Here is a 12,895-nt window from a genome sequence, read left to right as displayed (position 1 = left end):
ATGGGGTTAAAAGCCTCTGTGAAAGCTAAAAGCCTTATTTAAAATTTTTATGAGAATGGGAAGAATCAGTCCATCTCCAGTCTAACTTTTTTTACACATCAAATTCTCTTTTATGACTTTGGGCTTCCAGAGGAAGAAATTCTGTTTATTTCACGTACCAAGTCTCCCCAACTTCTAGACATGTTAGACAGAAATGTTGAATGAATGAAGGAGTGAATGAATGCCTTTTATTCCTGAGCATACTGCACAGTCTGGCAGAATATTTATCCTACAGAAATATTACTACATGAAACAATTCATAAAGTTAACATTTACTGGATAGCACAGACTTAGAAACTCATCATTGGAAGAGAGTTTGGAAAGTCTCTTCTACATAGAGGCATGTCAAAGGATAGGAGTGACATATAGGAGAAATTTATAGGCACAACATGTTTGGAAGCCAGCACATTGACAAACTGTCCAAATTTTAGGAAGTCTCTTGGTAAAGTAGACGTGGTCAAGTAGTTGTCTACTTTGTTCTCTCCCCCTTGTGAATGGGCACCAGGACTCTGGGCTGGGTGCAGTGCTTTAAGGTTTGTGGCTGCCAGAGGTACATATTATGCTTTGATCCAATCATTCTGAGACTAGTTAGACCTTCACAGATAATTGTAGCCTTATAAAAGGTTTTCTGTTTTTTCCTAAATAGTCTTTTTATTTCTTACTGTATATTTACTTTTTAATCAAAATTACATGCGTTCATAGCTTAAAAATGAAAATTGTTCTACGAGGTTCATTTTTTAAAAATCCCAACAATCTTTTCTCACCTGTTGCCAGCTACCTTAACTTTTAACTATTTGTTTGGATTATATCTACATTTACCTAAATAATTTGCTTGCACTGTTTCTTCTTAATTTTTAAACTCTTTATAGAAGACTAAACTTTTGATTTTTCACTTCTTCCCCCTCCAAGAAAATACACACACACACACACACTCACACACACGCTCAAACACACGTGCATGTGCTCCTCTTTCCACATTCTTTCTACATAATTATATTATGATGTTTGGATTGAGAGACAGTGTTTTACATTGCTCTGAGTCAAGAACACACTATTCACAGCTCAGCCATGTAGTGTACTATTATTACATTTCTTTTCTTATACTACATTTTTATGTCCCTGGAGTTAGTAACTTTTTACTTTTTTATTTGGAGGGGTGCTGCTTAGTTTCCTATGTGCCAATTGCTAATTGTACAAACTCTTTACCAGAAATGTAAATCTTCTTATATAGACACATTAGGTCTGCTATTTATTCTTCTTTTTTGAGAGATTTCTCCAGAGCTCTGTCTTCCTGCTCCAATCTAGAGTTAATATTCTCTAGATTTACCACTGAGATGTCATCCTGGGACCTCTCTTTGCCAGCATCCTGGGAGATTCCCTTGGTGCCTGTCTGTACTTGATTACTTGTTTCTTGGATCCAGTGTCTTTTTTCTTGATATACTCCCTCATTTGAGAGGATCTTATTCTCCATTACATTCCTGAGAAAAGGTGCAAGAAAGGTGCAATAAAAATTTTTGAACCTTGAATGTCTGACAATGTCTTTATTTTATCCTCTCAATTAATTGATGATATGGCTAGGTATAGAATAGTGTATTCGAAATCATACCCTAAGAATTTTGAAGGCAGGCATTGATAATTTATCTCTTCTTTCCAGTGTGGTATTGAGAAGTCTGATGCTATTCTGAATGTTGATTATTTCTTTACTTTCTGAAAGCTTTATACATTTTTTTCTTTGTCTCTAGTATTTTGAAATTTAAGAATGATGTGCTTGGGGCTTAGGCCTTTTTTATCCATTGTGTTCACACTTGGCTGTACTTTTAATGTGAAAACTCATGTACTTCACTTTTCAAAATTTTATTTGTTGTATTTCTTGGATTTTTTTTCTCTCTGTTTTCTCTTTTTTTATGAAACTCTTATCATTTGATTTTAAGCCTTCTGGATTAACACCACATTTTAAAAATATTTTTCCCTCATTCATTTATTGCCTTTTCCCCATTCTAGAAGGTTTTCTGAACCCTATCTTCTAACTCATCTATTAAGCTTTACCTTTTTCTTACGTATTTTTTAATCTCTAGATTCCTTTTACAAGAATGTTCTGAATGTTCCTTTAAAAAGACTTCATCTTCTTTGTTTCATGAATGTAATCAATCTTTTTGAAGTGTTCTCACTGCATTGTCTTTTTTAATTTCAAATTCCTTTATCTCTTTATTTTCATCTCTGACTTTCAGGTTGGCAGATTTCCTAAAATTATTGGTCATCCTTGGTTGTCTGCTTACAGATGAGTGGGCTGATAAAGTGCTGTTGGAAGATCTTTGTAGGTGGGCTTGTTGTTAGATGAAATATACTATATAGTAATCTGGCTGAGCATTTCATGGGGTAACTCATTACTATAAGTATTTCCAGGTCTCCCATATCTTCTCCAACCATTCAGGTTCTTCAGGGAAAAATCTTGTAACCTATTACCTAAAAGGTATTATCCTGGCTGCTTAAACATGGGCATCAAACAAAGAAGGGGGATGAAAATGGACGCTGTCTGATAGTTTGGTGTGTAAACTTCCATTTAATTTCTCTATTTTCATCAAACCTGAAACCTGAAACCAGTTTGCACAGGCTCACAAAAAGCTGATTGTGTGCATCTCTTCCCAACTCCATGACCAGAGACTTTATGCTGTCCATTTGAAATTAGCTTTGGTGGGAGTATTTACACCACTGCAATTGGCAATGACTACAAATTAGAGCCCTAGTTGCTTCCCAGCTTCCAAGCTGATAGTTAAACACACACAGAGCACCACCGAACACACTATATCTGCTGTGTATGGTGTTTTCCCATGCTAGAACCCCTCTTTTTTTTAACCTCCTTGAAGAAATATACTTGTCATCATCTGCCAGGGTTGGGGAAAGGAAACATGATCACAGGGTTGTATAGAGTGAGAGAGGGAATCCAGGGTTTTACTGTATTTTAAATATACTTTTAAATCATCCCCTATTTGCAGCCCTCTTTTCACCCCCACTTTGAAAAACATCTGCCACCACCATTCCTGGTTTCTGAAGTGCAATTCAGTTTGCTTCCTGGCTTCACCCACTGATAGCTTAGATTTCAGCTTTCTGGGATCTGCCAAGGCAGTGACCATTCAGCCACCTGCTTTCCAACTTGCAAAGTTAGGCTTCTGTTGCCCCTGCTCCTCTTTGTTGAGGGTTTCTGTCTTTTTTAACCTCTTATAGTCCTTTTAGTAGTTTGAGGGAGCTTGAGTAGTTTCAAGATTGACCTTGAAAATGCAAGGTCAATCTGCCTTTTCTATCCAAACGTCTAACTGAAAGGAGGATGTTGTGTTAGGGGCAGGCCAAAAGTCCTGAATAGTTCAGAAATACTCTGACTTCCCTGGGCCCTGGGCAGCCCCACAGTCAAGGTTACCTGTCTTGAACTACAGTTAATAACTTTACCAGGCATGGTGGCTCACAGATGTAATCCCAAATACTCGGGAAGCTAAGGCAAGTGGCAAGAGGATCACTTGAGGCCAGGAGTTTGAGATCAACCTGGGCAACATGGCAAGATCTCGTCTCTAACAATAACTTGTAGCTTTGTCAGGCCAGGCATAAACAGCCCCAATTATTGGTCAAGACTGCAACTGAGGGCAGGTGAGAACCGCATTGAGTGAAAATGAAGTCCTCATGTATAGGTAAGCATTTGCCTGACTATATTCAAGTCTTCACCAACTGCTATAAACTTGGTAACTCTTTAACTTCCTGAAATTTTACTCTTATTGGCCTTTGTAAAATACATGTTATTTTTTGTCTTAGAAAATTTTTCATGTATCAGGGCAACCTGAAGAGACCATGTGGCTTTGACCCATGACCTGTAGGTCTAAAAACTCGTTAGAATGTACTTGGCAATTGAGAAATAGATAATCTTGCTCCTGCTTCATGTAGCCTCAAGGGTCATACCATTCATCTTGTTAAATTCGGCTTTTCGACTCCAAAAAGTGAGGAGGCATCTCAGCATGGATAACTCTGAAGAACAAATGGCATTACTGGGCAGATCACTTAACGTAAACATATGGTGGGCAAGTAGAAAGCCTTGCTGATTCCTTTTATTCTGTGTTCTGTGCACCCACCAGCAGTGAGTGTAGGATGGCTGATTACTGTGGATTGGAAAAACTCTCCATTTTTAGTTACGAGATTGGCAACAATTTCTGAGACAAAAGCACGCCTGTTGCTGCAGGCAGCCATGCAGTGCCAGAGCACAATTGGAAAACCCGTTCTAAGTTGTCAGCCCTGACCCTCAGGTGATTTTGTGGTGTGTGATATGGGGGGATGTTTCAGGCCAATCATTCAATGGATTTCCTAATTTCGCTTCTGGGAGAACAACTCCCCTGCAGAGAGAGGAGGGAGAGGCATCTGCCATCTTAGGAAATAACTTTCAAATATGGGAACCAAAACAGACAAATGATGCCATTAGAAAAAACTGTAGGGGTGGAAGAGTAAGCTGTCTGTCCATGATCTAAGTCTACACAATTGGAGTTAGAAATCTGCAGGTCCCAACCTCTGCTCCACCAAGTTCTAGTATTAGTTCGTGTTGGGCAGCTGACCCGCTCTAAACCTCTTCCTTCTCTTCTGTAAATTGGAGGTAATAATAAGACCTACCTGTTTAAGCTGCTGTGAAAGTAGGTAAAAAAGGAGGCAAAGCTCTTAGCCCACAGCTAACTCATAAGCTCCTTAAGTGTTTGCTATTATTGGCTATGACTGTGGGTAGCATGTCTGCCCCTAGTCAGCTAGAGTCATACCAAGGTGGCTACTTGTGAAGCTATAGCCCAATGAGGTTTTAGGGGAGCACTGGGGCTGCTCTCTAGCAAGCAGAGAATGACTTAGTGAACCTGAGGAAGATGCAGAGTTGACATTAAATATTTACTAAGCATGCACAGTGTACGAGAAAGCAGATGAATTTATCTCCAGGAGCTCCAGGAGCACTTCACTTAAGACAAGGTATTAAACTTCCATCTGAAGCCTGAACATATCATCATTTAATCACTAGTGAGAAGGTACCTTAGGAAGCATAATGTTACGCTTCCGTAATGGCTGCCAGGGCTGAATCTTGTCCTATCACTTTCTCTCCCCTCTGTTTTACACCCACACAGTTCACTGGCAAAGCCCTGCATCTCCAAGATAAACAGCCACAGTCACAGTGGATCTTGGCTTCAGCACAGGCTTGTTTCACCAAATCTACACACACAGCAAACATATTGCATGGAAAGTCCCCAAGTTCAGAGTTGAGTTGGAGCCTCTGCTCCTGTCTAGGCATTTTTGTGAAATGGAAATGTTCTTGTGTGTATGCATGTGTACAAGTATGTGTATGTTAGTGCATACGCAAATGTACATGTATGTATTCACCCTAGGAATAGAACTAATTAACTCACTTTTACTTTGAATACCAGTAATTATTACTACGGAATTTCATTTTGGATTCCATCACATCTTATGAACGACATTCACTAACTCTGAAAATACAAGGTATACCTTAGCATAAATATATTGATATTTCCCATGGAAGACAATAATGGTGATTTGTCTTTTCTATGATGCTGCCTCTTAGTCTGCATGATCATTTTTTTCTTTTTAAATAGACTTATTTAGAGTAGTTTTCATTTCACAGCAAAATTGAGCAGAAGGTACAGAAATTTCCCATACACTCTCTGCCCCTGCTCATGAATAGCCTCCCCTGATTATTGGCATCCCCCAAAAGACTGGTACATTTGTTACAACTGATGAACCTACATTGACACATCATTATCACCCAAAGTCCATCGTTTACATAAAGGCTAACTCTTGGTGTTGTACATTCTGTGGGTTTGGACAAATATATAATGAATGGTATGTAACCACGGGTTGTTTTAATAGTTCTCTGGGCCTTACCAAATTGAAAAAAAGAAAGAAAAGCACTCTAACAGAGGTTGTCCTTCTTCTCAGGTTCTACAGGCAGAATTGTCTCAGCTAAGAAATGCAGAGCTACCTTTTTAGGCAGAACATTTGCTAATCATATAAGAAGCCTCTATTTTTTGAAATTTCCTTCCCAGAGGTCTCAACTGGACATTGTGAATAAACACTTGTCTATGTCAGGAGTTTACTGCACTTTGTTATTCTTTTCCTCTTATGTAACCGGTCGCTCAGCATCTTCTTTCTCAACCATGTACCCTTAACCATGCCGACTCCTCTTCTTTCCAAGGGCAAACCTGTACATTGGCAGCTCAAGGTGAACAGAGCATTGGCTGGTGTCTGACTCTGCTGCCATTTCTAGTTGCCTCCCTTTGCTGCCAGGAGCCAGGATGTCCCCCGCCTTCCTCTTCCCACTACTCTCCTGCTCCTGCATTCTGTGTCTTGTCTTTTATTACTGCCCCCTAACTCTGGAACCCACTTTCTTACCTCCTTATTCACAATCAGCTGCCTCTCTTGCCTTCAGACAATGAATTTCTTCTTTTATCCTCATGAAAACAAGCCTTGGACATCAGGTAAACCAAGATCTGCATCTCCACTGTGTCAGCTCAATGCCATCCTTCCTGGATACCTACATGGACTCTGGCTGTAATGCTATTTCTTTCCTCCCTAGATTTTAAGGACTTAGAAAGCTGTCATTTTCATTGGCTCTATTATATTTTTACAATACCAAATATCTCCTAAACTTTAAACAACATGAGAAATGGATGTGAAATGTACTATTTCATTTACAAGATGAAGAATCAGGTAAATATGAGCATTTCTTTATTTAGTCAGTAGGTAAAAAAAAAATCATTCCAGATGATCAAAGCAGGACCATTCCTAGCCACTGGTGGACTATCAGCCAAAGTTACAGTGCTTGGTGGGGAGGAATGATTATGGAAACAGAGGTAAGGACAACTGCCAATATGAACATACATTCTATAAACACAGCTCAAATTACCTTCATACATTTTGAACTTAAAAATCTCACCAATCGACAGACAAAAAACATTCCTCTAAGTATCTATGTCTGGAATAATATAAAGTGAACAGACAGTGCATTCAGCACAAATACTGTTCAGTACTTCTCATGCTTCCTGCAACCTGCCTACTTTTCCAGCAACCAAAGGAGCAAGAGAGCCAACCATAGTAGTTCATTAACCTTTTCAAGTTTCCAGATGCTGTTCTTGTCTCTGTTTGGATAACTGCCATTATGTTCTGTTTCCAATGTAATCTTGTATCTAACACTCTCTTCCAGATGCTGTTGACCTCTGCCATATTCCTACCAAAGTATACAAAACAAAAAGAGGTCTGCTGTGGTCCATAGCATAGCAGGAACCCCCCATGCCATTCACAGACAGATCCAATGGGAGTTGCCTTTTCAACTGAGGGATGGCAGTATGGTTTTTCTTGAGAAAGAAACATCCAAGCCAGAAGTAGCCTGCAGGGCTTCTATTTGGTCTTGCCCACCTCATCCATCAATGCTCTTGTTGGGTCACTGGCCATGGTCACCTGGGAACAACACATCCTGAGCATTCCAGATAGCTGCTTTTTGGCTTTGGGTAGGAGGGAAGAATAGCCATGCATTATAATGAATATTCTAGAATGTGGCTTTGGATTCTGAACAGGGGAAAGGCTTCTCTAAAGTCAGAGCTTCAGGCAATTTTTCTGTCTCAATTATCCCCACAAGATTAAGGTCCTTCCTTCCATACAATCCTCTCCATAGGTCTTTTGTTCCCCAGTGTGCTTTCTGAAAGCCCACCAATCAAGTGAGATCCCTGGCCAACAGCACTCCTTCTGTGCTCATTTTTCAGTCATAGGTAATATTTGTAAGCTGCAAACCTCATTTCATTCTGAACAAATACATACGTTCATGCCTAATGCTTGGATGGAATGTTAGTGAAGTGTTGTGGGGTTTTTGTTCACAATAGACTGGATCTGTTGTTGGCAAAACTCTTTTAGAAAGTAGAACCTGCTGGGCGCGATGGCTCACGCCTGTAATGCCAGCACTTTGGGAGGCCGAGGCGGGAGGATCACGAGGTAAGGAGATCAAGACCATCCCAGCCAACATGGTGAAACCCCATCTCTACTAAAATATTAAAAAAAAAAATTAGCCAGTTGTAGTGGCACATGCCTGTAGTCCTAGCTACTCAGGAGGCTGAGGCAGAATAATTGCTTGATCCAGGGAGGTGGAGGTTGCAGTGAGCCAAGGTCATGCCACACACCACTGTACTCCAGCCTGGTGACAGAGTGAGACTCCGTCTCAAAGAAAAGAAAAGAAAAGAAAAGAAAAGAAAAAAGTAGAACCCTTTCTGCAAGTAAAACCTGACATGGAAGCCTGCTATACACATCCAATAAAAATGCAACTGCTCAGGTGAGAATCAAGGTAGATCAACTGCTTGGTCTGCCTTGCCTTGTTTCAGGGAGCAGCCCCTGAGGGAACCAGGAAGAAGCCTTATAGCACCAGAGGGCAAGGGCTCAAGAACTAAGAACTAGACCACTTGGCAGGCTCTTTTCTGCAACAAACTATTATTTCATAATATAGTTACACTGTGCAGTTCCAAACACCATCCAATGCCCATATCTTTTAGCTTTTTTCAATGGAAAAATAATGATGGCTTCAAATATATAGCTTGAGGAATAAGTAACAGAATACTTGCTGCCAACTAGTTATGAAATAAAGTATGCAGTTAACATCAAGGCCCATGCCCTCACTTCATATGGCAAGTTATCACTGCAAGCTACTGGGCACCTGCATCCTCAGACACCTAGGTTCTTTTTCCTTGGACACTTTTCTCTTTCTTCTCATCATCCTCTCTCTTGCCTCTTACAGTCCCTTTTGCTCCCTCCTTTTCTCCATATCTTCCCTGACCTCTCTTTTCTCTCTTTCATTACCAATTCTTTCTTTCTCTTTTCTTTGTTATCATGTTGCTTTTTTTGGCCTTTGTTTAGCTTCTATCTGCTCCTTCAGGATCAGTCAGGCCTGGTCAGGTTACAGTGCAATAACACACATCTCCCAAATCTCAGATGCTTAAAGCAACAAAGTTAATTTTACAGTCCTTCCACAGGCCCGTCACAGGTTGCTCATTGGAGTTGCTCACGGACCCAGGCTGATGAAGCAGCCATTTTCTCAAATGTTGGAGAGAGAGCATGTAGGGAAGCCTGCGTTCTTTCCTGAAGCTTCTACCTAGATATGAAATATGCATCACTTCCCACATTTTATTGCTAAAGCAAATTACACAGACAAAATTTAAATTGGTGGGGGAAGCACAATGCTACCATGTGCCCGTAAGTTTAGAGGGTTCAAATATTTGAAATTCGCCTAATGAGTACCACTGTCATTATGTAACCTTCACAGCTCTATGTCAGGGTCCTTCCCAATACTTTGCTTCTAATGTTCTTTCCCTCTAGCCCTGCACCTTGACCTCCTTATTTGTTCCTATTTGAGATCTTCCTTATTTCCTCCTCATCCTCCGCCGTCATGTGGTGGCTGCACCAAGAGTAATTATAAGAAGTATCACTAGGCTGGGCGGGGTGGCTCATGCCTGTAATCCCAGCACTTTGGGAGGCTGAGGTGGGCGGATTACCTGAGGTCAGGGTTTCGAGACCAGCCTGACCAACCAACATGGAGAAACCCCATCTCTACTAAAAATGCAAAATTAGCCAGGCGTGGTGGCACATGCCTGTAATCCCAGCTACTCAGGAGGCTGAGGCAGGAGAATTGCTTGAACCCAGGAGGCAGAGGTTGCAGTGAGCTGAGATTACACAATTGCACTCCAGCCTAGGAAACAAGCACGAAACTCTGTCTCAAAAAAAAAAAAAAAAAAAGAAGTATCATGTCTAGAGGCAGGGAGAGGAGCTTCATGGTTTTTAATGCACAATTTCTGGGATAACATGGTTATAGTCCTCTAAGCAGAAGAGAAGGCAGTATCAGGATCCTACGGGTATCTGGCCCTAGCTCAGACCCCTCCTTCATGGAGGTGCGATCCTAGCAGACTCTGCTCATTCCCAGCTGTTGCTGCTAAGGCGACGTTTCTGAAGGCTCAGTCAGAGCAGCCACTCCCTTTTCCCACTCCACGTGGCACCACATTAATAATCATTTAAACACAGCCGGGCGCGGTGGCTCATGCCCGTAATCCTAGTGCTTTGGGAGGCCGAGGAAGGCAGATTACTTGAGGTCAGGAGTTCGAGACCGGCCTGGTCAATGTGGTGAAACCCTGTCTCTACTAAAAATACAAAAATTAGCCAGGCATGGTGGCGGGAGCCTGTAATCCCAGCTACTCGGGAGGCTGAGGCAGGAGAATCACTTGAACCCAGGAGGCAGAGATTGCAGTGAGCGGAGATCATGCCACTGCACTCCAGCCTGGGTGACAGAGCAAGACTCTGTCTCAAAAAAATCAAAACAAACCAAAAAACTCATTTAAACACTCTTCCTCCACAGCCATCATTGAACTATCCAAAAATAAGTCAGGGTAAAACCATTCCCATTATACTTTATACATATAGAGAAATTAAATGAAGCAAAAATAAAAGAGAGTTTACTCAGTATCAATCATAGTTAGAATGAATCCTAGGAAGTAACTGCATTGTAAAATTATACGGAAATCCGTAAGTTAAAGTTAAATCTTAGCTGTCAACAAAACATCATCTGGGAATTAAAGAAAGGTGAGTACATTTACTTGAGTACAAACATTATTCATTTCATCTGTACCAGGGACTAGTAAACCAGAAGCCAGCAAACCTATCATACCTGCCTCCTGTTCTCCACCTTGCTGAAGAGTCACATGCAGTTTTGCATGTTAGACTCCCCTCCTGGATAGATTTCAACGGCTCAGGGGTTTGGGGAATTTAGGAAGTGTTGATGGCAGGAAGGTCCTTCAAAGAATTCTAACATGTTGCCAAGAGTGCTGAGACCCAAATCAGCTAATGGCTATGTGGTATGATCAAATACAAGTTGGCCTAATATTGGGAGTGGTTACAGATAAATAGCTGCTTATATGAGATGACAAAGGACATAGGGAAGGTTTTCAAATGCTTCCCTCAGTGTTGACTATGTTGACACAACTTTACAACTAGAGAATTCTTCCTTTAGGATTTTTTATTTTTATTTTTTAGTTTTCAAGAAGAACCAGTAAAAAAGAAAATATAGCAGGGAGCCACAACACTCATTTTTAAGCTATTATAAACCAACACCATATTACAGAGGTAACTGACATGATAAATCTGGGCTAGGTAGCTAGGTAGGAAGTGAAGAGTTCATGGTCCTAAGAGGATCTGATCCGGTGCTTCTTGGGAAATGGGAAAGACTGAAGACAAGACCTGCTACCTTCTCATTTTTCTGTTTTTTTCTAAAGAACAGCTCTGATTTTTCTCAAGGCAAACTAAAAAAAAGTCTAAGATAAAAAAGCAAAACCTATCTTCCCAAAGTTGCATGTTAGTTGCATTCCCTGAGCCCCTGGCTATATCTGAGATTTCCCTTTAGGGAAAGTCCACAGGTTACAATTCCTTGGGTAGGGTCCCTTTAAGTTGTTGGTTAGAGACGTGGGACAGGAAGCGGAAGCGGAGGTCAGGCTGAGAGGTGATACCTAGGAAAGCCGGGGCACAGAGCAAAGCAGCCGTGGAGGCATGCATGACCAATGCAGAGCCAGCCATAGACTCTTCCAAGCCTCCTTCGAGGAGGCCAGTGTGGGGAGGTGGAATATGTAGGGATGAACACCCTCACTATGTGTGGAGGTATGTTTCACTTTAGGTTTTGATGAACTAAGACCTAAGAACTATCGAGTTTTCACAGTAGTTCCAAACACTTTCAAATACATAACCTAGTGGAGATTGTTTAGACAAGGTCCTTGCCTTCAGCATTTGATGATTCTATTTATAATTGAGAAATCAGAGGTGAATCTATCGTCTCAATAATTATGACAGGCGAAGTTCCATTCTTTCTAGGAAATCAAGCACTCCTGGTTAATGAGTTTTTAGAATGCAGAATTAATACTTTATCTTTTCTAAACTTTCATATTAAATCAACAACTTTCTACTGTTTTATATACAGCTAAGAATAAATAAGCACAGTTATAATAAGCATCAATTCTCATTAAATGAGAAAGCTTTAATTTAATTGATAGAGAAACCCTTTGAGTTTTTACCCCATTAGTTTTTCCCTTTTCCCTCTCTATCAATTTCTACCGGTTGCTAGTCAATTTTTTCTCTTTTTTGTTTTGCAAATTAACCTTCTCTCTGGTTCATTTCCTTAGGTAAAAAATACTAGCAGTGCCTTACTTTAGGGAACTGAATATTCTGAGCTATAGCCAAGGAGAAAAGGTGATCACACGGTGGCCTTCCTCTACCTGGGTGAATGCTCCAAGGCTCCTCAGACACAGCTCTCCATTCTCTGCGCAGCCTCTGCCTTCCATCTGCCTCTGAACAAACAAACAGCTACAGGCAAAGTAGTAGCTCGCAACTCCAGTTTTGCATGGGAGTGACTCATGTCACAGAGAATGTGAGTCATTCTCTGCTCCAGGGGAGTTTACACTCAGGCTTAGCACAGTCGTCCTTTTCCCTAGCCCTCCTCCTTTCCCTGCAAGCTTTGAGGACTTTGAACTCCATAAAACGATCCTATAGAATAAAAGAGAGTAGTGACAGGGTGTGTGTGTGCAAACTGTAGTGTGCACAGAGGCACCAAAGAAGTTGTAGACCTAACTCATCTGCAATTAAAGACTGCAGAAAAAATATGTGAGCTACTTTTAAATGAAGACTATTCAGCATAAAGAACAATTGGAAAAATTCAAACATGTATTATCTCCTCTCAATAAATACTATTTCCTCAAAAGAACTGGCACAGTTGGCTGGGAGCGGGGAGCATTTTCCTACTCTTATGAAGATGGTTTATATT

General features: G+C 40.8%; 1 protein-coding gene across 7 annotated transcripts in view; it reads right to left on the bottom strand.

Moving 5' to 3' along the window:
- The window catches only part of MBNL2 (muscleblind like splicing regulator 2), a 254,347-nt gene extending 241,815 nt beyond the window's left edge, over positions 1-12,532 (bottom strand). For 6 of the 7 annotated variants that reach the window (XM_057299607.2, XM_034936869.3, XM_055096914.2 and 3 more), the window contains exon 1: positions 12,351-12,499. The gene's annotated coding sequence lies outside the window, so the exon portion shown is untranslated. Of the gene's footprint in view, positions 1-12,350 lie in introns of all 7 variants that reach the window. The other variant, XM_055096915.2, reaches the window with a different exon arrangement.
- Between the last annotated feature and the right edge of the window lie 363 nt (positions 12,533-12,895).

This window comes from Pan paniscus, chromosome 14 (genome assembly GCF_029289425.2).
Source record: "Pan paniscus chromosome 14, NHGRI_mPanPan1-v2.0_pri, whole genome shotgun sequence".
Lineage (NCBI taxonomy): Eukaryota > Metazoa > Chordata > Mammalia > Primates > Hominidae > Pan > Pan paniscus.
The sequence above is the reverse complement of the archived record's forward strand: the minus strand, read 5'-3'. Positions and strand labels throughout refer to the sequence as shown.